At 46.8% G+C, this 26,500-nt stretch overlaps 2 protein-coding genes across 3 annotated transcripts in view; one reads left to right on the top strand and one right to left on the bottom strand.

Moving 5' to 3' along the window:
• Positions 1-26,500, bottom strand: part of immp2l (inner mitochondrial membrane peptidase subunit 2) — a 240,086-nt gene that overhangs the window by 90,014 nt on the left and 123,572 nt on the right. The gene's annotated exons all lie outside the window — the stretch shown is intronic.
• Positions 5,788-26,500, top strand: part of lrrn3 (leucine rich repeat neuronal 3) — a 30,906-nt gene continuing 10,193 nt past the window's right edge. Inside the window, exon 1 of the mRNA XM_033037394.1 lies at positions 5,788-6,047. The gene's annotated coding sequence lies outside the window, so the exon portion shown is untranslated. The remainder of the gene's footprint in view (positions 6,048-26,500) is intronic.

Below are 26,500 nucleotides of genomic sequence, written 5' to 3'. Positions count from 1 at the left end.
GCCGTTAGTCGGGGAGGATTATTTTGTTGAATCTTCTTTTACTCTTTGGTATTTTAAATACGTTCGTTTTAAGATTAAAATTAAAATAATAAAAGATGAACAAAACATATTAATAAAAATAAAAGGATTTGTTCTACAAAATTTGGATTAATTCAAAAAGCCGCACTTAATGGCCTGGAAGGCGGCAGGTTTCCCACGCTGGTCTATAGTATCAGGGCTACATAGAAGACACATTGTGGATTAAGATTCTACGCTGGAATCCCCTCAGCGATTGTGATGTCCCATTAAACAGTAGCTAGAGATTGGTATAGATTGCAGATGAGGCAATGCCAATATCACATGTAGTCAATAAGAGGAGTTGTAGCTGCATCTCCAAGGCTGGCCATGGCAGTGGTGCCTTGTGGATAGAACTGACTCAGGCATGTAGGAAGTGAGTCTCACCAAAGAAACAGTGGCAATTTACACTTCGCGCAGCCTCGACATAATCAAGGACCAGTCTCACCCTGGCCACTCCCTCTTCTCCCCTCTATCGCCGGGTAAAAGTGTCAAAACACACACCTCCAGATTCAGGGACAGTTTCTTCCCAGCTATTATCAGGAGACTGAATCATTCTACCACAACCAGCGAGCAGTGCTGAACTACTACATGTGTGATCCTCGGACTATCTTTGATCGGACTTTACCTTGCACTAAATGTTATTCCCTTATCATGTATCTGTACACTGTGAATAGCTCGATTGTCTTTCCGCTGACTGGTTAGCATGCAACCAAAGCTTTTCACTCTACCTCAGTACACGTGACAATAAACTAAACTGAACTGAAATGGACAGCATATGAGAGAGAATGTGTTGAAACCGAAATGGCAACCTTGTTGAAGGAAGTCCATCCAGTCACACACTCACAAGCTAGTGGAAGCTCATGATCTTTACCCTCAACAATGGACACAAGTCTTGGAGACCCGACTACAAGAAGGTCCATGGACTCAGATAATTGGTTAATATGAGAGAGTGCATCTTCCCGTAGAGAGTGGGCACTGGTTTCAGACACTCGACCCACTCACTTGCCAAAAATGGCTAATAATCCTACTCCAACCTACAGTACATTAAAAAATAAGAAGCTTGTCACTTTCGGCTGAGCCAAATCACAGTGATCCAAAAGGAGCCAAATCCTTTTGGATTGGGATCTTTCTGAACCATGTCCTTATCGCGGCACAGATGAAAATCACACAGATAGTAACCCCTCACTGTGGTACAGGAACTCCCAGTGTGTGAAGAAGGTCCCGATCCAAAACGTCACCTATCCATGTTCTCCACAGATGCTGCCTGACCCGCTGAGTTACTCCAGCACTCTGTGAAACGTCACCTATCCATGTTCTCCACAGATGCTGCCTGACCTGCTGAGTTACTCTGTCTTGCTTCGTTGAGCTGCATTGACCACCAAGCACTCCACCCCCATCCTCCACCCCCCCCCCCCCCCCCCCCCCCCCCACCTCCAGGTCTTGCAGCTTCTCTTTGCTTCTTCCTTTAGAACCCTGCTGTAACTAAGCATTGATTGATATCGTCCAAGTCTGATTTCCATGTTTAAAGGTGCTCTATAAATACACTTCATTCTTCTTGTCTTTGCAGAGTTTTGCTTACAGCTGATTTATGGAGCATGTCCTTCTTGCAGCACAGACAGACAGACAGACAGACAGACAGGCATGGCACAGATCGTTGTTCCACACTGCAACACAGGAACAACCAGGGCAGATATGGCCTCCGGCTCGCTGTACCGCTACACTCCGCCTCTCACTGCACCCAGCCGTTAGGTGGCTGTACCGAACGACAATATGTTGTCTTTGTGTGAGAGCCACTGACCTTTGCAGCAGCTCAGATGTCAGTTCAATGTCCACCTGCACATCCCTGCACATCCCTGTACATCCCTGTACATCCCTGTACATCCCTGTACATCCCTGCACATCCCTGTACATCCCTGTACATCCCTGTACATCCCTGTACATCCCTGTACATCCCTGCACATCCCTGTACATCCCTGCATGGCGGGACTGTCATATGCTGAAAGAATGGAGCGGCTGGGCTTGCACACTCTGGAGTTTAGAAGGATGAGAGGGTATCTTATTGAAACATATAAGATTATTAAGGGTTTGGACACGCTAGAGGCAGGAAACATGTTACCCAATGTTTGGGGAGTCCAGAACCAGGGGCCACAGTTTAAGAATAAGGGGTAAGCCATTTAGAACGGAGACGATGAAACACTTTTTCACACAGAGAGTTGTGAGTCTGTGAAATTCTCTGCCTCAGAGGGCGGTGGAGGCCGGTTCTTTGGATACTTTCAAGAGAGAGCTAGATAGGGCTCTTAAAGATAGTGGAGTCAGGGGATATGGGGAGAAGGCAGGAACGGGGTACTGATTGGGGATGATCACCCATGATCACATTGAATGGCGGTGCTGGTTCGAAGGGCCGAATGGCCTACTCCTGCATCTATTGTCTATTGTCTATTGTTTGCACATCCCTGGACATCGCTGCAACGTGCAGCAACCGTATAGAGAAGCCTTGGATGAGCCATGAGATCCGCATTCTTCTGAAGACCAGATCCTGGGCATTCAGGTCTGGCGATGCAGAGGTCTATAAGAAGTCCAGATACGTCCTTGGTAAGGCCATCAAAAAGGCCAGAAGGGACTTCTGCTCAAGGATGAGACTGATGTCGGCAACTGTGGCAGGGGTGGAATGCCATCATCTCCTACAAGGCGAAATCAAGAGGCAGCTCAAGTGACAGCGAAGCATCATTCCCTGATGAGCTCAATGTGTTCCATGCACGCTTTGATAGGGAGAACACTGATGTGCCTTCCCGAGCCCCTATTCGCCCTGATGGTATTACAGTCACAGTTACAGAGGCCGATGTCAGAAGATCCTTCAGAGGGGTGAACCCTTGGAAAGCTCCTGGACCTGATGGTCTACCCAGTTGTGTTCACATAGCCTGTGCAGTCCAACTGGCTGGAGTTGCAACCTCCGGTTTCCTCCCACACTCTAAAGATGTGCAGGTATGTAGGTTAATTGGCTTGGTGTAAATGTAAATTGTCCCTAGTGTGTGTATAGGATAGTGTCAGTGTGCGGTGTGGACTTGGCACATACCGTGCAGTATCTCTAAACTAAACTAAGTCATCTATTAATCACTTCACCAAATATACACGAGGTATAACTCCGGATGGCCATATTGACCAGTAAACCTTCCTCTCTGTACAGTGCTGACGTGAAATATAAGCTTTTCCAGCTGAATCAGTCTCCAAATAATGACTGCCATATTCTGTTTGTTGTTCTGGCTCTTGTAGGATAACTCATCTTTGTGAAGAGGTCATTGATCCTAACATTGCTGCTCGAACCTTAGGGGAAGAGACTCGACCATATATTGTAAAGATTTAACATTGACAGAGGCCACTGCGGCAAATACAATTCATCTCCTGACCGAGACCAGCCATAACTATTTGTTGCTAATACTGATATATTGGCAGCTGTGGTGTGGCTGTGCTGAACACAATGCCAACTTAAACTCATCTCCTCTGCCTGCATGTGATCCATCTCCCTCCATTCCCCACACATCTACGTCTCTGAAACGCCACTATGGTATCTGCCTCCACAACCACCCCTGGCAGCGTGTTCCAAGCACCCACCACCCTCTGTGTAAAACAAACGCCCCCCCGCACATCACCTTTAAACTTTCCCTCCCCGTCTTAAAACTACGCCCTTGAGTCTTTGACATCATCACCTGGGAGAAAGATTCTGCCTGTAGACTCTATCTGTGCCATCATCATTTTATAAAACATCTTGTTGTGTTGACAACAATGTGACACGCAGTAGTCTGATGTAATCATTGACAACAGTATTAACATTGACTGTGGTTAAACTGCAGAACGCTGAGATACACTTCAACCAAATAACTCACAACGTTCACTGGCAACTGGCTAGAACAAGACATACAGGTGAGGTGAAGGGACTAACTCAGCGGGTCAGGCAGCATCTGTGGAGAACGTGGATAGGTGACATTTGCATTAAACACCATTGCATTAAAATGTGGATTTAAACAGTGCTCCCCCAGGTTGGATCACAGGGTCTGCTCAGTTCCCCCCTCCCCCCCTCTGGAAAAAGCACAAGCGCAGGCTCTGCTGAGCCCCCCCCCCCCCCTCGCCCCCTCGCCCCCCCTCGGCCCCAGCCCTCTGGAACAAAGACCTTGCAGGTTAAGAACATACAATGGGCTCCATCCAGCAGGTCACACTCCAGCCGCTGGTGAACACTGCTACCCACTCTCACCAGCACCGCCTTGTGTCTCTCCAGCCTGAGTTTTATTTCCATTCACATCACATACTCCTGGAGCATTGTCATCCCACATTTTCTGGGTGAGAGTTCATTTGCGTTCACTGGCAGAGGCTGCATCGCTGAACAATTCCAAGCCAGGCTTTTACCAATCTATATTACTAAAAGTCTGATCTTGACCGCTTTTGGCCCACTGTGCTGCGATTTCCGAGAGAATGCCGCCACCTACGGCCGTCATTTTTGGCCAATTCACTCGGAGCCCCCCTCCGCCTTCCGGGACCGGAGGATTTTTCCCTTCGATGAAAAATCAGAGAGATATTAATGGTTTTTTTTTTAATTGCCATTCTCTCTGCTGCCCCCGCTGGTGGCAGGGGGGAGGGACTATAAAACCCGGAAGTGTAGTCCCTCACTCGGTCTCTGCCAGACCCAGGAAGCGAGAGGTTCACGGCTCTCTCAGCTGCGAATAACACTGAACGAACCTCTACTCCACGGTGAGTCCCCTCGATGCGGCTGTAACGTGGCTGCTGCCCAATTGTTTGCCTCACCTTTTTAAAAGTTTGTGTTCACAAAATGAATTTTGGTTGTCAGGTGGCTGCAGCCCAATTGTTTGCCTTGGCTTGGCTTTTAAAATCGTTGCAACAGTTGGATGCCAGCCCAGGAATCCATTCGGCCCACAATGTCTATACTAGCCCTCTGGAAACCTGTACCTTCAGACCGCAACACCCATACTAGCGCAACTAACAGCCCCCTCACTGGCGAGCAATATTGGAATTGGTGGAGAGGTGGAATATTGCGTTGGTGACCTGCCCTCCCATGTGATGCTGGGACCCAACGGATCCCACTTAGTCTAGTGATAATATAAATGGTGCTGAAGATGTCCCTGTTACTGGAACTGGTGCAGTTACTGGAGCTGTCACCATCTCAGATGTAACAGCCTCAAACACAAATAATATAAAGATGTTTTTGAACCATCTAGGAGCAGGGTGAGAGTGATATGAGTGTGTGAGCCTCACCACACACTGGAGGTTCAGTGCATCCAGGGTTAAACTCCTGTCTCTGGTGGATTTACTGAAGGTAGCACAGAATCTCACCATTCACTGTCTCATCACATGGTCGCCCTGCTTTCCTGCGAGACCAATTACATAGAAATAAATGCTGTATAAATGGGAGCCTGCAGCATTTGTTGTGAGAGTTAGAGGCAAGTTACTCTCAGCGATTAGAATCAGAATGAGTGAGTGCGCGGAGCTGAACGCTGAGAGCTGTGATGTTGTGGGGATGTGTCGTTGTTGAATGCCAGCCAGGAACACAAAGCAAACGGCAAACACTTGCTCGTCAGCAGCTGTGCCTCATGATGGACAACATGCATCATCCAACCAGACTGTGGCGGTTGCACCATACACCTTATCTGGAGGAAGCCATTGGCTGCACTCTGGGGAAGGCGAGCGGGGTGTTGAGTTATTAATGAGCGCTGAGCAGGCAAGCGCGGTGTCAGTGTGACAGCTGAGAGAGAGGGTGAAGCAACCACCAAGGACTCTACAGTCCAGGGCAAATATAAAGCAGATCAGCACCATTTTCATGCACTCCATTGTCAGACCGTCGCAAACAGATGCTGATTGTGAGAACACAGCTCAAATGTTGCTGTACATCAGAGTTGAATAGATGCTTGTGAAAACCTACAGACCCTGGAGCACAAGCTGACAGGAAACCTCGCAAACCCACACTGATGCAGCAGGATATTCAGGTAAGCCCATTTCTGTTTACTTTGGTGCTTCACGCTAAATTCTGCCGATATTCTTATTGTTAAAACATGTGTGTTACATCACTTAACCTCTGCTCTTCCAGAAGCCACTCTTTACCAAGAATATTATGAACATTTGAGGGGTAAAGTTCCATTACCTTCATTGCAATCATGTCAAAGGAAAATACCAACATTCAGCACTGAAATAGTCACGATAAGTCCAAAAGAGAACTGTGTCTTTGATAGAATCTGTTCCACACCAGAGTGGGCTTCAGCTAGAAGATCGTAGTACATGGGAGCTGTAGCTCTCTGCCTTGTTCTCCCACTAATCAACAAGGGCCACCTTTACTACAGTGTTGGGCTGAGGTCAGAGCCTCTGATCTCATCCTTGCTATAGACGAAACCACGGTAGCACCGAGCCACGAGCACTCTGTTTCCCGCGCACCTTGACATTTGTACAGCACGTCTAGCAGGTGATCACCCTCAACACCAAACACAGGGCAGTTTGAATGTCTGACACAAACATGTTTAGCAGAGCAGTATGTACAGTGTGTACAACACTACATACAACACCTACCAATACCATCAATCAGGTCCATCACAATAGGGATGGTTTTACATTTCCCTTTCTCGAGTACATGTTGTCAAGGTATCCAGAGACGATCCAGTGATGTACAAACCATACATGAATACACTTTGGTTACAAAGCAACACAGAGGTACCTGTGGTAGAATCTCAAGCAGGCCACTCTGCCCCTCACCCCTGTACCCACATTCAATAAGATGATGGCTAACCCACCTTACAGCACTTGCCCGCACTGCCCTCACATGTCAAAGGGTCAATAATCTGGTACAACGCTGCTTTCTCCCCACAACTGAATCATTGAAGACTGAGCTCTGTTTGAGTGAGTGAGTCTGCAGTAACAGTCAAAGACACAGTTGCTGATGCTCCTCCTGTATATATTTCACTGCTACACACTTTCTCCTAAAGGTGGAACCCTTTAATGCTGTTGGACATTATTACTGTCAGGGAAATGAATATCAAGTCTAAAGCAACATTTGACCCGTCTGCAGTGACTGGGGAGGAGGCTGGGCGACGTTAGTCTCTTTAACTTTAACGTCAGCAAGGCTTGACTTTCATTCACATCGTTCCTGCTGGATGGTTGAAGTGCTCACGGCATGCAATCATGCAAGTCCATACTTTACTGCACATACGTGAACACGCGTGTATGAATCATGCAAGCCCATACTTGACTGTACATACGTGAACAGGGTTGGGTGGTAGGCACACAGTAATAACATTGCTTTCTCCCATTGAACTGTAATGAGACCTGGTGCTGAGAGCTCATCACGGGTCAGTGGGCAACTGTTTGCCAGCTGGGCAATCTACAGCCTTGCCAAATGCTACTACGCCAGCAAAAGATGAACTACTTTAACCAAGATCAACAGCCCATACAAAGAGGTTGCAAATTAATTCACTAAATTGGTAGCAATATTGGAAAACTAGTTGTATGTAGGAACGTACAGAGAAAGCAACACAGTTCCAGCATTTAATGAAAGGTGCAACCAACTCGTGAACGGACAGTTAGTGTAAACACAATCTCCTCATGAATGAACAGTTAGTGTAAACACAAACTCCTCGTGAATGAACAGTTAGTGTGAACACAACTATCATTGTGAACGGACACAATTCATCAGACGTGTAGATTGCCAGATTGTCTCTCAAGGCATAAATGTCATGATATTTAGATGTACGTCTTCATGCTCATGCCCACAATCTATAAACGAAATGTCACCTGTCCATTCCCTCCACAAATGCTGCTTGACCCACCAAATTCCTCCAGCACTTTGTGTTTTGCTCAATATTCCAGCATCTGCAATTCCTTGTGCCTCCTAAAAATACCTGGTTGTGTTTCGAGCATTTGTCCAGTTTTAATCGTTGAACATGGTGTCAACAACACTCTTACTGTGATGACACAAGTGTCTGTGGAAAGGTCCCGACCCGAAACGCCACCTATTCCGTTTCTCCACAGATGCTGCCTGACCCGCTGAGTTACTCCAGCACTCTGTGTCTATCTGACTTAGTCACCCCGACAATGCTCAATGCAAGAGAATTATTTCATGTAATACATCATCAAATTCAGCCAAATCCTTTGATAGAATTAATGATTAGTTACTAATTGATGATCTTTACCCATAAATCAGAATAGCAGAAAACCATCAGCAATAGGTCTGTTCTGTAAGCAAACTCCATATATTGACACAAGGAACTGGAGTAACTCACCGGGTCAGGCAGCATCTGTGGAGAACATGGATACGTGATGCTTTGGGTCAGGACCCTTCCTCAGACTGATTGTTGGGGGGGGGGGGGGGGGTGTGGAGCTGGAAGAGAGATGGGGGCGGGACAAGTCTGGCAAGTGATAGGTGGATACAGATCCAACCATTGGCAGATGGTTGGATCTGCTTCAGTTCTTAGTGAAATACTGATGGAAAAACTAGGATGGAGTAAAGACCTATTGCAGGCAGCGACTGGTGATAAATATTACAGCTCCTTGCTGGATTTGATATGAACATTCTAGCATTCTGCACACTACAAGATTGTCAAGTGATTGCCAAGTAGTAGAGCAGGCTATTGGTGCAGGGCCACCAATTAGTACGGCCAGAGTCCTCAGCAAGATCACGAGAACCAGCACAAGACTATGTTGGTCAGCACACACAGCAACGAGCTGCACCATTGGCACACATGGCAGCGGGGAGACCAGGTAGAAGTCTATACAATGATGAGAGGCATAGATACGGTAGACAGTCAGAACCTTCTCCCCAGGTTGCCAAAGGCTAGAGGGCACTACTTTAAGGGTGAGAGGGGCACAAGAGATGTGTGGGGCATGTTTTATTTTTACACAGAGGGTGTGAAACAACAGGGGTGTTGAAGAGGCTTTTACTCAGGCACGTGGATATGTAAGGAATGGAGGGACCTGGATCATGTGCAGGCATTATGATCTGCATGTACATTGTGGGTCTGTTCTTATGCTGTACTGTTCTACCTTCTGTGTTCTATCCACCACAGGTGGCACTTTTCTCAATTTGTTATATAGAAATAAATACAATTGAGGATGAATTTCCAGAAAATAATTTGAAAAGAGAATTTACCAATTGTACAAAACTAATCTAACATTTCAACATGGAGCCTCAGTGTTGAAATAGAAACATAGACAATAGGTGCAGGAGTAGGCCATTCGGCCCTTCGAGCATTCAATATGATCCTGGCTGATCATCCAAGATCAGTACCCTGTTCCTGCTTTCTCCCCATATCCCTTGATTCAGTTAGCCCTAAGAGTAATGCCCCTGTCCCACTTAGGAAACCTGAACGGAAACCTCTGGAGACTTTGCGCCCCACCCAAGGTTTCCGTGCGGTTCCCGGAGGTTGCAGGTGTTTGCCGGAGGTTGCAGGTAGTGGAAGCAGGTAGGGAGACTGACAAAAACCTCCGGGAACCGCACGGAAACCTTGGGTGGGGCGCAAAGTCTCCAGAGGTTTCCTAAGTTGGACAGGGGCATAACTCAAAATAAGTTTAAAAATGCCAAGGAAAAGTGTTGTTAAAAGCGGAGCACTCTCACACATACAGTCGCCCTGCTGCTTGCTGTGATAAAGTGGCACAAATGAAGCTTTGCAGAGTAATGCTCATGTCATTCCCCAGAGGCAGGATGGGAAATTACAAAGAGCCACTTTGGATCAATTGGAGCAAATCCCCATTAGCCACAGACAACCATAGTTTGTTTGTTCATGTTTGGCCTGTTTCATGAGAGGAGAGTACAGGAGGTATTCCCAGGATAATGTGCTGTGCAGTATTGTACATCTCCACACGTCCTACTGTCAAGCACAGATACAGCAGGAAACTCATCTTGACAGTGAATATAAATGAACTCATTTAAAACATCAGCAACTAATAATCACTGGTATTTGTCCCAAAGACAATACTCTTACACACAACCATTATTCAGCACCAATGGCAGTGTGAAGCCAGACACAGGGATAGCCGGGGATCATTGCAGTACCTCTGTGAACATCACCATCTCGCACACATAGCAACGAGCATCGTCACTGTCCCACGCGGTCACTGCCCCACACGGTCACGGTCCCACACGGTCACTGTCCCACACGGTCACTGTCCCACACGGTCACTGTCCCACACCCACACGGTCACTGTCCCACACGGTCATGTCCCACACGGTCACTGCCCCACACGGTCACTGCCCCACACGGTCACTGCCCCACACCCACACGGTCACTGTCCCACACGGTCATGTCCCACACGGTCACTGCCCCACACGGTCACTGCCCCACACCCACACGGTCACTGTCCCACACAGTCACTGTCCCACACGGTCACTGCCCCACACCCACACGGTCACTGTCCCACACAGTCACTGTCCCACACGGTCACTGCCCCACACGGTCACTGCCCCACACCCACACGGTCACTGTCCCACACAGTCACTGTCCCACACAGTCACTGTCCCACACGGTCACTGTCCCACACGGTCACTGTCCCACACGGTCACTGCCCCACACCCACACGGTCACTGTCCCACACAGTCACTGTCCCACACGGTCACTGCCCCACACGGTCACTGCCCCACACCCACACGGTCACTGTCCCACACAGTCACTGTCCCACACAGTCACTGTCCCACACGGTCACTGTCCCACACGGTCACTGTCACTGTCCCACACGGTCACTGTCCCACACGGTCACTGTCCCACACGGTCACTGCCCCACACGGTCACTGCCCCACACGGTCACTGCCCCACACGGTCACTGCCCCCACCCACACGGTCACTGTCCCACACGGTCACTGTCACTGTCCCACACGGTCACTGCCCCACACGGTCACTGCCCCACACCCACACGGTCACTGTCCCACACGGTCACTGCCCCACACCCACACGGTCACTGTCCCACACGGTCACTGCCCCACACCCACACGGTCACTGTCCCCACACGGTCACGGTCCCCACACGGTCCACTGTCCCACACGGTCTCACTGTCCCCACGGTCACCCCCACACGTTCACTGTCCCACCCACACGGTCACTGTCCCACACACGTCACTGTCCCACACAGGTCTACTGTCCCACACGGTCACTGTCCCCACCCACTGGTCCACTGTCCCCACACGTCACTGTCCCACACGGTCCCTGTCCCCACTAAGGTCACTGTCCCACACAGTCACTGTCCCACACGGTCACTGTCCACACACGGTCACTGTCCCACACGGTCGACTGCCCACCCGGTCACTGTCCCCACACGGTACACTGTCCCACATACGGTCACTGTCCCCCCACAGCGGATCACTGTCCCACACGGTCACTGTCCCACACGGTCACTTGTCCACAACCCATACGGTCACTGTCCCACACGGTCCACTGTCCCACACGGTCCACTGTCCACCACGGTCACTGTCCCACACGGTCACTGTCCCCACACCACACGGTCACTGTCCACCCGGTCACTGCCCCACACGGTCACTGTCCCACACGGTCACTGCCCCACACGGTCACTGTCCCACAGGTCTCTGTCCCACACGGTCACTGCCCCACACCCACACGGTCACTGTCCCACACGGTCACTGTCCCACACGGTCACTGTCCCACACGGTCACTGTCACTGTCCCACACGGTCACTGTCCCACACGGTCACTGCCCCACACGGTCACTGTCCCACACGGTCACTGCCCCACACCCACACGGTCACTGTCCCACACGGTCACTGCCCCACACGGTCACTGCCCCACACGGTCACTGCCCCACACGGTCACTGTCCCACACGGTCACTGCCCCACACCCACACGGTCACTGTCCCACACGGTCACTGTCCCACACGGTCACTGTCCCACACGGTCACTGCCCCACGGTCACTGCCCCACACGGTCACTGCCCCACACGGTCACTGTCCCACACGGTCACTGTCCCACACGGTCACTGTCCCACACGGTCACTGCCCACACACGGTCACTGCCCCACACGGTCACTGTCCCACACGGTCACTGCCCCACACGGTCACTGTCCCACACGGTCACTGCCCCACACGGTCACTGCCCCACACGGTCACTGCCCCACACGGTCACTGTCCCACACCCACACGGTCATTGTCCCACACGGTCACTGCGTTACACTGGATCACTGCCCCACACTGGATCACCGCCCCACACTGGATCACAGTGAACATCCTTTGTTAAAGAACACTGAAAACACCAGGGATTTGGAATAAAAGATGGGACTAATTCTTGTGCAGCAGCTTGGTTTCAGGGATACCTTGCTGTCTCTCCAGCTCTTTGACGTTCTCAGTCAGTGCTGGAGGTGTTGGAACCTCCTCAGGTGGGAGCAGGTAGTGCAGGTGATGAGGTGGACCAAGCTTCCAGCCATTACCTGTGCTCAATGCCCCAGCCAGGTGCTGAAGTGCCCCTTCTCAAGGTTGAGCATCCAAGAGCCAGTGATCCCGGAGAAGCAGTGACCCCTGGTGCACGCAACAATAATCAGTTCTTCAAGGGGACTTTGAACCATGGTGGTCCTGGTGGAGCTGAGAGTGGAGGTTGTGCTTTGTGGCTGCAGAATAACATGGTCTGCTGAACGCAGAGGACTTGTGTAACCAAGACCTCAGGTGTTGGCCTGGGTGAGTACGCTGGCCCCATTCACCCTTCCAGCAAGCTGAGAGATGGCTGGACCACACATCACATGGACCCCCAAGCTTAATGTCAATACACTGAGTACCACCGTTTGCCTGAAGATTCATGTCGTGGCTTCCACACAATACGGCACATTTATCTTCACTTAGCAAGGCTTCACAAAGGAAGCTGCAGTCTCCATACTTGGCTCATTAACCTTTACACTGGCTGAATAGCAACACTGATGCTTGCTATAATTAATGTGCTTTTCTTACCAATTACTTGCATTATAGCAAATGATAAAATACCTCTGATTTAGTAATTGGCTCATTCTTCATATGCTTCTCTTCAAACTTCCTATCCAAGGAACAAGGACAAGAAGATCATTTTGTGACTCGTCCTTTTCCCACTGCCAATCAAGGGTGATAGATCGAGCCACTTTGCACAGAGGCTCAGCTGGCTTCTTGCAGCTCCAATATAAGCTGCAATGTAAATGATGCTGGTGCTGGTCGAGGCATTGTTTGTCAGTGCGACGCACCACAACTACTTCCCCAATATGTGTAGGAAGGAACTGCAGATGCAGCTTTAAACCGAAGATAGACACAAAATGCTGGAGTAATTCAGTAGGACAGGCAGCATCTGTGGAGAGAAGGAATGGGTGATGTTTCAGGTCATAGAAACATAGAAACATAGAAATTAGGTGCAGGAGTAGGCCATTCGGCCCTTCGAGCCTGCACGCCATTCAATATGATCATGGCTGATCATCCAACTCAGTATCCTGTACCTGCCTTCTCTCCACACCCCCTGATCCCTTTAGCCACAAGGGCCACATCTAACTACCTCTTAAATATAGCCTTCTGTGGCAGAGAGTTCCAGAGATTCACCACTCTCTGTGTGAAAAATGTTTTTCTCATCTCAGGTCAAGACCCTTTTTCAGAAACTTCACCCATTCCTTCTCCCCAGAGATGCTGCCTGCCCCGCTGAGTTACTCCAGCATTTTGTGTCTAACTCCATCTCCAATAGTTGTCTTCAGACTCGCTGCTTGCCATTTTATGAAACATACAAGGACATCCTCACACAAGGGCAGGAGCTGGTGGGAAGCTTGATGTGTGCGTGAGCCAGCAGGAGAAACTGTCCCAGAACTGGCGGTGGCCACCTCAGTCGTGGGCAATGTTTTTGATGTGGATGTATGCACTTGATGATGCATAGATCAAGGGTTGTGAAGTTTGAAATGTAAGGGGAATCAGAGAGTGGAATATCTTGGTGAGTTTTCAACTAAGGGTGATGATGGCAGTCTTGAAGTTGGAGATAAGAGGTAGCTGGAGCCGAGAGATGAGTCCTCTTCTGCGTCAGACTTCAATGAGATAAATGCACCAGCCAATGACTCCAATGCTCTTGTGAACAGATGCTGGCTCCTTCTCGAAGAGGATAGCTGAATTTTGTATCATTAAACATTTGAGAAACTGCAAAATGTACCAAAAATAAGGAGGAACATGTTAAATAGGGGGAACAAAAGTGTAGAAAGCTTGTGAAGAACTAACAGCTCTAACAAGTTAGAGTTGCAAAACGGAAGGGACATCGGTCCAAAGCTGTTAATTAGCTGCATGGAAGAACAGTGTGTGTATGCAACACCTTCCATGGAATGAAAACATCCCGAGATGCTTCTCACCAGCATGTAGACAGCTCATCACACCAGCTAAATCTGTTCGTTTTGCCTTGAATATGCCTGTTTTCTGGAAACTTGCAAATGCCAAAAGATTCATTGTGTTTCAATACACTTCCCCAATGCTTGCAGCAATCCTACACCTCAGTCAACAATCTCTTCTGGAGCATACACACAACACTTTGTCATACTTTTGGCCACCAGTATAATGGGGGTTTCACAAAACCTTTCTAAAGCAGATTTACAAATGAAGAGTAAAAGTTGACCTTCCACAGGTCTCTTGCTGAATGCAATGGTTCGGTGAAGTCAGTGTGAGCAATGTATTTCCATAAGCACAGTGCTGCCACTAACTACTCTGAGAGAGCACCACTGAAATCCCTCAGGGAAATGATCAGTGACGGTCACAAATCCTTGTTTATCTCCACAAAATCAGTGGCTCGGAAATTCACAGCCCAAATGCTCAGTAACGGCTGAGCCATGCGTCTGTTTTTCATTACAATAAACACGCCTGCAATGCAGTCCAACATTAATGGAGAGAATTGATCAACCACCCTGAATAACCAAATACCACGATACCGATTTAGAGTCATACGGCCTAGAAACAGGCCCTTCAGCCCGACTCATCCCTGCCGACCAACATGCCCCATCTAAGTTGGCTCCATTTGCCTGCATTTTTTCCCCATATTCCTTTAAACCTTTCCTATCCATGTTCCTGTTCAACTGCAAATAGTCATACAGCAAGTAAACAGACCCTTCGGCCCAACTTCTCAATGCCGACCAAGATGCCCCATCTAAACTAGTCCCATTTGCCTGTGTTTGGCCCATATCTTGACAGAAGACTTGGCTTTTCATTAATTAAAACAAATAAGTCACTAATTTAAACAAAATCTACAAAAACACTTTGCAAGGTGAATAGTTTAAGAAAGAACTGCAGATGCTGGAAAAATCGAAGGTAGACAAAAATGCTGGAGAAACTCAGCGGGTGAGGCAGCATCTATGGAGCGAAGTTCTTCAGTCTGAAGAAGGGTCTCGACCCGAAACGTCACCTATTCCTTGCTCCATAGATGCTGCCTCACCCGCTGTTTCTCCAGCATTTTTGTCTACCTTGCAAGGTAAATAAATAACTTAGCAAGGTTAAAATAAAGTGAGTGCAAGCATAATCTGAACACGTTCTTCAACCCCATCCACACATCACAGGGGATTCTAGCTCTGTACTAGCTGCTCTGGAGTCTGGTCTTCACCTGCATTCCCATCCACACATCACAGAAACATAGAAAATAGGTGCAGGAGTAGGTCATTCGGCCCTTCGATATGATCATCCAAAATCAGTGTCCCGTTCTGTGAAACCTCATCTATCCATATTCTCCAGAGATGCTGCCTGACCCGCTGAGTTACTCCAGCACTCTGTGAAACGTCACCTATCCATGTTCTCCACAGATGCTGCCTGACCCGCTGAGTTACTCCAGCACTCTGTGAAACGTCACCTATCCATGTTCTCCACAGATGCTGCCTGACCCGCTGAGTTACTCCAGCACTTTGTGAAACGTCACCTATCCATGTTCTCCACAGATGCTGCCTGACCTGCTGAGTTACTCCAGCACTTTGTGTGTTTTGCAGTTCCTTATGTCAGTTAAATAATCTTCTGTTTTTAAGTTGTTAAACTTTAATTGAGAAACCTTATCTGAACAATTAATAGCAATAGCCTCGTAGTAAACAATTGTAATGCTTCACTAAAAATATAATATGTCTGATGAAGTATCTATAATTATGAAAGCTGGAGTATATTAAATAAAAAACATTAAATTGTTAGTCAAACAGCCTATTTATCAAGATATAATTTGATCAGTTTTCATATTTACAAAGCTAGATGTTATGACCTCACTGTAGCAAACTCTAAAAGAGAGGCCAGCACCATGATCACAACATCCGTTTTTTTTAAATTGTCACTTGTACCGAGGTACAGTGAAAATCCTTTTGTTGCATCAGCGGAAAGATAATACATGATTACAACCAGTTCGTCCACAGTGTACAGATACAGGATAAAGGGAATAATGTTTAGTGCAAGATAAAAGCAACAAAACACACAATGAGGCAACAGGGGGGGAGGGGGGGCGGGAAGAAGAAAGGAAGAGGAGGAGCCAGAAGAATGAGGACATTTCAGATGCCCTGGTGTTTAACACCTCATCCTGGGAGCAGATGCGGCGTAGACGGAGGAATACTTCAGAATGTCCTCATTCTTCAGGGAATTATTATCAACATGATGCACACAGTCTCACTGGGAAATCACTCAATATAGAAGCTGATTGGCTGAAGCAAAAGAGTCTGGTATCTGTAATCTGTGGAAATTAAGCTGAAGAACAATGGACACGGTACTTACAAGTGGACAGGAGGCTGTTTTCATCCTTCATTTCATAGTGTGTCTGCTCTGGATGCAAAGCCACGTAGCAACACACATCTGCCAAAGCCAGCTCTTTGCAATGAAATTGCAAGTGGCAGTGTGTACATACTGGCCCAGACCACGACGTTGGTGAGTTAACCTGTTCACGTCACTAACTTGCATACATGCAGGTAACTTTATTTGTAAAACATCTACTCTTCACAGAGCATACCACCTGTACATTTCACAAAACATTCACGAATGATGTACAATCTTCCCAGAGCATGAACTTCAACAGCTCGGTGCCCCAACAGAGAATATCTAGAGTCACACAATACTAGCTCAGACTGATTGCATATTGCCGTTAGTTTATTGTTGTTACGTGTACTGAGATGCTGTGTTCACTTGTTCAACACTTTGTTCACATTCTATCCACTCAAATCATACTATACATGAGTACAACCAAGCCTTACATAAGTACAACAGGTAATATAGTCTCGCAGCATTATGGTGTTACACTAACAGAGAAAGTGCAGGCATAAAAAAATGGAAGATCCACAATGAAGTAGGTTGGGAGATTTGGACTAGATCCCAGCTTATGGGAGGGCAGTTCAGTAGTCTGATGATCGTGGTAAAGATGCTGCTCCTGAATCTGTCCACACATTGATCTGGACATATTGTATATGGTACATTGTATATTGGTATATGGACACACTGATCTGTTTTGTAGTAAATGCCTACTATGTTCTGTGTGCTGAAGCAAAGCAAGAATTTCATTGTCCTATACAGGGACACATGACAATAAACTCACTTGAACTTGAACTTGAACTTGAACCATCCAAGCCTACAGCAGAGGGGAGAAGTGGGAATGATGGTGGTGAAAACCTTGATGATGTTGGCTGCTTTCCTAAGGCAGCGTGAAGTGTAGATGGAATCAATGATAAGGAGGTCTGGTCAGTGATAGGCTGGGCTACATCTGCAAGTCTCTGGAATTGCCTGCCATCTTGGGCACCAAAGCTGCTCCGACATGAAGCTATGATGCTTGCCAATAGTATGCTCCCTATGGTGCATCTGTAGAAGTCGGCATGTCAGTGGGGACTTGCTGAAACTGCTTGGTCTGAGGATGTAGAGGCGTTGGTGTGCTTCAGTGACAAGTTGTTGGTGATAATTATGCCTTGGAACTAGCAGGATCAAACCTGTTATCTATTTTATTCCCTTTTTGCAAATCTCTAGTCCACATTGAATACAGGGGAGGTTGCATCTAATTGTAGCCTGGCTGATTCTGTGTCATTGTGAATACAAATTAATGGGGCTTCATGTAGGGACTTGAAGAGTTCTCACTACACCACTTTCCAGCAAACAAAGCGAAAAACAAGTCCGCTACAAGTTAATGCAGGCCTGCTGAATGTCTTCAAGTCCAGCATTAGCTTCAGCAGATAAAAGCCGCACTCTCAAAAAACATTTGTTGCTTTTAGGTGTCAACTTTGTCAATACTGTTTTCTGTTCAATAACAAATGGCAGGTTAAAGCTTATTTATATTTCCTTCACTTCCTGAGTTGTTGAGCAGTGTGGTACAACAAGCTGTGAGCTGGAATGAACATTACACGGCAGGGTGAAGAGTGGTCATGGGCTCAAGCAGAAGAAGATGAAAAGCTAGGGGATGGATGGCTCTTGTTTTCAACATCCAAGGAGACGAAGGTAAAGGAAGTCAGAGCAACAAACATCCTGCAGAAAGGGAACCTTTGCTTTGTAGGCATCACTATCACAAACATACTTTATCACAATACAAAAATTCCTTATTTGCCACGTATGTTTTGCAACATATGAGGAATTTAATTTGCCAAGTCAGTCATACAAATAAAAATCAACAGAAAACACAATTTAACATGAACATCCACTACAGTGACTCGTCCACATTCCTCACTGTGATGGAAGGCGGAAAAAAGTTCAATCTCTTCCCTTTGTTCTCCCGCGGTCGGGGCCTCGAGCCCTCCGTTGACGGAACGATCTTGACTCCTGTAGCCGGCGGAGTTTGGGCCCTCCGCGTCGGGGCGATCAGCTCCTGCATCGGGGGGATGTCAGCTCCCCCGCGCCAGGCGATCGGACCCCGGGTCGGGGCTGGTTGAGCATCTACGTCGTTGGAGCTCCCGACTCGGCCTCTCCCGAGACTGCGAGCACTCTATGGTAAAGTCCGCAGGCCGCGGTTGGAGCGATCCCAGGCAAGGGATCAGCTCCGATGTTAAGTCCGCGCCCCGCGGTGGGGCTCAAAGTCAGTCCGAGGAAGCCTCCAGCTCCATCGATGTTAGACCGCAGAGTCACCGGAGATACGACGTGGAAAACAATCGCATCTCCGGCAAGGTAAAAGGCTGGAAATTAGTTCCCCACTCCCCCTCCCCCTCCCCCCCACATAAAACAAACCGGAGAACATTTACACAAACTTTTAAAACACACTAAAAATTTAAAAAAGACGACAAAACAGACAGACTGTTGGCGGGGCTGCCAATAGTGCGGCATGAACAGGTTTGTAAGTTTACCAGAGTTTAACAGTCACCACCAGCTCTACAGAGTACGACTGACCCATGGCATAAATGCACTTTACAATGCATCTTTGACAATACTCATTGGAGTGTTGCTTTTAAGTTCATTGCTTAAGGATAAGATAGTTATAATGGTATTATTAATGTATTCATATTAAGGCACATTTTTCAATCCAGCTTTAGATTTAGAGCAATACCTCGTGCTATTACAGCAGCTTTCATGAGTATGTGGTACATTAGTTTACAAACATGTACCGTTTATGAACATACATGCACGTTTATAAACATACATGTACCGTTTATAAACATACATGTACCGTTTATAAACATACATGTACTGTTTATGAACATAAATGTCCTGTTTATAAACATACATGCACCGTTTATGAACATGCATGTCCCGTTTATAAACATACATGCACCGTTTATGAACATGCATGTACCATTTATAAACATACACGCACTGCTTATTAACATACATGTACTGTTTATGAACATACATGTACCGTTTATTAACATGCGTACCGTTTATGAACATACATGCACCGTTTAAGAACATGTACTGGTGCTTTCAGCAGTATTGCTGATTGGGACAATCAGGAATGTTAGAACAACTAAACAACACAAACAAGAGTTTGCAGTTATACAGCAGATTAAATAACGTAGCCAAAGTTAAAACAATGTATGAAATAGTCTCTAAACTAAACTAAAAATGCAGAATATTTAATTAATTAATTGTTGCATTTAGTTCTGGCAGATGAAAGCCCCAAACAGTGCATCTGCCATCAGCCAGAGCCAAGGGAAGGCAGCAGCATGTTGGAATGGCGGTCAGTCAGTCACTGTACCCAATGTCTCCTTGCAGCACAGCAAGATCCGATTATCTTTAACTCCTCTCATCCATGTGCTACAAGGTAAAGATTTGTATTTTGAGTATTATTGAAGAGGAAAATAAACATTATTAAATTCTTAATATCTGGAAATCAGTAAAGGGAATGAACCAGGCGTGATCAGAGCCCAGAGCCATGTTGTGCATTGCAGTGTCACACAGCAAGGATGGGTGTCTGGGTATCTCTCTCTCTTCTAGTAATGGATTAGAGAAACAAATGGGCCTGGGTGAAATGCATTTCGTGACTCAAAATTAGTTGTCATTCTTTTATGGGATGTTTCTACTCCAAGTTAAAGGAGTAGAATTAGGCCATTCGGCCCATTGAGTCCACTCCGCTATACAAACATGGCTGATCCCCACCTCCTAATCCCATTTTCCTGCCTTCTCCCCATGGTCCTTGACACCCGTTCTAATCTAGAATTTGTCTGAAGAAGGGTTTCGGCCCGAAACGTTGCCTATTTCCTTCGCTCCATAGATGCTGCTGCACCCGCTGAGTTTCTCCAGCATTTTTGTCTACCTTCGATTTTCCAGCATCTGCAGTTCCTTCTTAAACACTTTGTGAACCATGCATGTTTGGAGATTTACAAGGATGTTAAAACTGGAAATTTCAGCTGGGAGGAAAGACTGATTAGGCTGAGGTTGTTTACATGAACAGGGAGGCTGAGAGGAGTACGGGAGACTTTATTAAGGTGTATGGGAGAGATAACAAAATGCCCCAAGACTGCACCACCATTTCTTACAGACTTTGCAAGATTAAAATGTATTAATTTGTTTTGTAACAAAAATCACTTGTTTGAACTGTTTGCACAGCCTCAGAGACAGCCTGTGATGCTGTGCCAAGTAAATCAACAGCTGTTGTATAAATCGTTTTAAACCACGACTGTAAGATCAGAAACGGGATTTATATAGAAATAAACACACCACATGATATCAGACTGCATAACTCATCAGCTTAATGCCAAATGTATTCATTTAAATAACTTCCACCAGCCTGTTTCAATAAAGCTCCCACTTTGCTCCCCGCTACATCAGACTTTACAAAGTAAATGCTTCTGTAATTGTAAGAATATAGATTTTCACTCGAGTTCATATTACATTCCAAGTCTTACATTGACACGTCGTTTTAGGAATCCTCATCACAGGAGATTGTGCTTGTTTGTGAGAACAAGTGATACCACTGAAACCGACCGATACACCAGTGGTCTCACAGTCAGCACTAGCTGAACCAGAGGTCCCACTGTCAACACTAGCTGAACCAGAGGTCTCACAGTCAGCACTAGCTGAACCAGAGGTCTCACAGTCAGCACTAGCTGAACCAGAGGTCCCACTGTCAACACTAGCTGAACCAGAGGTCTCACAGTCAGCACTAGCTTAACCAGAGGTCTCACTGTCAACACTAGCTTAACTAGAGGTCTCACTGTCAGCACTAGCTTAACTAGAGGTCTCACTGTCAGCACTAGCTTAACTAGAGGTCTCACTGTCAACACTAGCTGAACCAGAGGTCTCACTGTCAGCACTAGCTTAACTAGAGGTCTCACTGTCAACACTAGCTGAACCAGAGGGCCGTTTCCTAATAACTGGAATATTCACATTCACAAGTTATAGGAGTAGAATTAGGCCATTCGGACCATTGAGTCTAGTCCGCCATTCAATCATGGCTGATCTCTGCCTCCGAATCCCATTTTCCTGCCTTCTCCCCATAACCCTTGACACCCGTTCTACTCAAGAATTTGTCTATCTCTGCCTTAAAAATATCCATTGACTTGGCTTCCACAGCCTTCTGGGACAATGAGTTCTACAGATGAACTAACCTCTGACTAAAGAGATTCCTCCTCTATGTAGGGAATAGTGGCATCTTTCACCGGTTTATTTACACGTTATTTACATCAACACATTATTTTGTCTTGTTTTGCATTAGGGTTAGGGTTAGGGTTAACCCTAACCCTATAACACTTGCTAAACCCTGGCTGACATTTGGAAAGGATATGATTGTTTGGGGGGAAACGATTTGCCCAGAGAGGTCCCATAGGTAAATAAAGAGCTGGCTAATGTTTCAGGGAGAGGTGGACAAGGTAGCAGCTTGTCAGGACCACTGATAACATCTCTGTAAAATGGATGGACTGGTCCTTCAATTAATCTCCTACACAAAAGATTGTTCCACAGTCTGGCCATGCACTAAATTAACATCTAAATTATTCCCCAATACCTCAAGAGAATCCATCAAGTTAACGGAAACAGATAGATATGTTAATAAATGTTATAAGGATGTTGTAAGTGGTGAGCTGGTAGAATTGCTGCCTCACAGCGCCAGAGACCTCGGGTGCTGTCTGTGTGGAGTTTGTATGTTCTCTGTGACTACGTGGGTTTCCTCCAGGTGCTCTGGTTTTTTCCCTTTGCAAAGACGTGCGTGTTTGTAGGTTAATCGGCCCTCTGTAAATTGCCCCTAGTGTGTAGGGAGTGGGATAACATAGAACTCCAGAACTAGGGTGAATGGGTGATCAATGGTCAGCATTGACACAGTGGGCTGAAGGGCCTGGTTCCATACTTTATCTCTAAACTAATCAAAATCTAAACATCTTCCATCTTAATCCGATTGAAATCTGGTTTTAAGCAGCAAGCAAGCTGGCCTCTTTCAACGGAGTTCCAGGATAATATATCCAGGAAACAATTGTGAGTCAGTGCAGTAATGATTCTCATCAGCCACAGAATGACAGACTCATCTTGCAACTAAAGCCCAAACCAATTTGATCCTGTTTTAATCATGTCAACCATGCTATTTGCAAACCAACCGTCCATATCCCCAGGTAACATTTAAACTGTATCATTATGAATATAATTAGATACTGTTTGTCTTCAACGTTTATTGTCACAAGGAAGCATCAGAGGCCTTCCTTGTCCACACGTGGCAGCTTCTGCACCTCATGTTCCCCAAGGGTTGACCATCAGCCCAAATTACAGCCCGACATGACCAAACAATCATTACTGCACAACATGGCCATTGTCACATGTAGAGGCAGGAAGTCCCTCAACTGGCTGCTACTGATGACAAAGGCCAATCATTGCACCCCACATGTTGTGGCCACTAAACTCATCTTGTCATATATAATTATCACTTTGTTTGATGCACAGAAAAGTACAGCACAGGAACAGGCCCTTCGGCCCACAGTGCCCATGCTGAACATGATGCCAAGTTAAACTGATCTCCTCTGCCTGCTCGTGACCCATATCTCATCATTCCCTGCATATCCCTGTGCCGATCCAAATGCCTCTTCAATACCACTATTGTATCTGCCCCCCCCCCCGCCACTGTAGAAAGCCTTGCCCCACAATTAAACTTTGCCCCTCTCACCTTGAAGCAATGCCCTCTAGTATTTGGGGAAAGGTTCTGACTGTCGACCCAGTCATTCTGTGAAATTGCCTTCCTTCCAAAGTATTTTGTGTGATCATTGTTGAAATATAATTGCGTAATTCAGTGTTGGTGAATCAGGGTCTATCAGGATATTGAGAACTTTACCAATCTTACCAGAAAATGATTTAGTAGTTGAGGAAGATACATTGGGTGATGGAGTCTGGAGATTCCTCTTGCTTCCATTAGAATACAGAGAGTGAGTAGTTAGCACACAACAAAGGTTTTTCATTGTACTTCAGTACATGTGACAGCAAACTAAACACATGCTACACCACAATGACCTGTGGCTCTTCCTGCAGCTTTCGCTTACAATCTTTTGCTTCGCTTAAAAAATGTAACAAAGTACGTTTGAAGGAACTAAAAGACATCCATGAAGAGACAGTTGTCTCGTACTAGCCATGCATGGTTGCGTACGTTCTACTGCAGAGCTGCAGAGCTCGTGACAGCAACACTCCTTGCTGATAATTCCGAGCACAGACACTGGAAGTGTGAACAGCCAGGGTTGCTAAGCTGGTCTCTACAATTACCCAGGCTATTGGTTTTCAATCCACTGAACTTGTTCATATAAATGTCACCAGGAGAAGGCATTCATGCAACTTCAGACTTCCTTCCCTCTGGCCAAACAATCATTGGCATCGGCAAATTATCCCTGAAGGAACATCTCGTAATAATATTCCTCTATGGCAACCCATTGAGAATTTCTGGCTTCATTTAGAATGGAAGTATAATTTTGCAGAAGATAGACACAAAAAGCTGGAGTAACTCAGCGGGACAGGCAGCATCTCTGGGGAGAAGGAATGGGTCGAGACCTTCCCTGAGACATAATTCAGAATACAAGTATAATTTAGCATGTTAGTAGTTGCGCTGTACTGATTGTAAATACCATTCCTCGAACTGTTGATGGGGAAACAGAACAAATGCCCCAGCACAATATACTTCCGACACATTTTGTTAAACCAGCATCTGCAGTTCCTTCCTACACATTTTGAGATAGTCAGGGGTCATAGAGTCAGGGGTCATAGAGTCAGGTGTCATAGTCAAGGGTCATAGTGTCAGGGGTCAGAATCAAGGGTCAGAGTCAGGGGTCATAGTCAAGGGTCATAGTCAGGGGTCATAGAGTCAGGGATCATAGAGTCAGAGGTCATGGAGTCATGTCGTCTCATTGCTCTGTCCACATTTATCCTGCAGCTCCACAATGCATGCATTGCATGGATGCATCAGTGGGCAGCAAGATTGGTTTCGAGCAGCGATGTATCTCTGAAGGACACTCATGTGCATTCGACCCCCCCTGTGTCAGAGGGACATTTCTACTGTAGCGCTAGTGAACTGAATAATCCTGCAAGAGACAGATGGATGTACAAACAGGAAGTGAGCATATCCGTGGAAACTAACCCCTCTCACCAGCATTTTGATCTTTGGGTGTGAGGCAGATCTGGCGAGCAAGAGGCCATCACACAATATCGCTCTCAGTTTGCCCGTTTTCATACCTTTCCCGAGAAAGGAAATGTTTTCTCCCTGTCCAATGACGTTGCCATGGTTACCCTGATGGCTGCTTAGAGCTGCTACCTTGCTGCATGCCAGCCCCTGTAATCAGCATTTCATCTCGTGGTTAATCTGTCAGCATTTCACAAGCAAACCCCTGGTTAATGTGGAGTTGGTGACAACCCAGGATCCACACCGAGATTGGCTGGATCCATAAGGGGGGCTGTTTATTTTAAAGAGGCTACTGATTCTAATTAAGTTGCAGTCTTTCCCACCATTATATTTTAAGGCTTGAACCAAAAAAAGCTTTGAAACACTGCTCAGCATTTGTGAGGAAAGGAATATGAATTCCCACTACGAATCAGAGATCAGGTGCAAAGTTCAGCCTCAATTATTTTCAGTCTTATCTTTCCTGAAGAGGTATAAAAATATCTTGCTTATATAACAAAATGAGAGCGTCCTGACACAGTTGCCCGACGCTGGCCACAGCAGTGGGCTCCAACCTGTCCTCACTTGCCACATGAGAGTGAGAGAGCAAGGTAGCTCCGGCCCTGGGGTCAGTGGTAACTGACCAACCACTGTTCACGTCAGTCACAGTTTACAAACCAGTTTCTTTCAGATAAAATCTACAAACTATTTATTTCAATTATGTATTTGTGCCTTTTTAGAATTATTGCTGAATACTTTAAACCAAGTGTGGAACACTCTAGCCTGACGAGAAGTTGTACTAGGCTTGCTGGAGGGAAGGTGGGACAAGGTGGACACTCCGGAAACTGCCCCCCTGCATCCTTTGACAGTAACGCCACACTGGGTACATCACTGGCCACAGCACTGGGTACATCACTGGGTACATCACTGGATACATCACTGGGTACATCACTGGCCACAGCACTGGGTACATCACTGGCCACAGCACTGGGTACATCACTGGGTACATCACTGGCCACAGCACTGGGTACATCACTGGGTACATCACTGGGTACATCACTGGGTACACCACTGGGTACATCACTGGCCACAGCACTGGGTACATCACTGGCCACATCACTGGGTACATCACTGGGTACATCACTGGCCACAGCACTGGGTACATCACTGGGTACATCACTGGGTTAATCACTGGGTACATCACTGGCCACATCACTGGGTACATCACTGGCCACATCACTGGGTACATCACTGGCCACATCACTGGCCACATCACTGGGCACATCACTGGGTACATCACTGGGTACATCACTGGGTACATCACTGGGTACATCACTGGCCACAGCACTGGGTACATCACTGGGTACATCACTGGGTACATCACTGGCCACATCACTGGCCACATCACTGGGTACATCACTGGGTACATCACTGGGTACATCACTGGGTACATCACTGGCCACAGCACTGGGTACATCACTGGGTACATCACTGGGTACATCACTGGCCACAT

Source organism: Amblyraja radiata, chromosome 19 (assembly GCF_010909765.2).
Source record: "Amblyraja radiata isolate CabotCenter1 chromosome 19, sAmbRad1.1.pri, whole genome shotgun sequence".
Classification (NCBI taxonomy): Eukaryota; Metazoa; Chordata; class Chondrichthyes; order Rajiformes; family Rajidae; genus Amblyraja; species Amblyraja radiata.
This window is presented reverse-complemented; position numbering and strand designations above follow the sequence as displayed.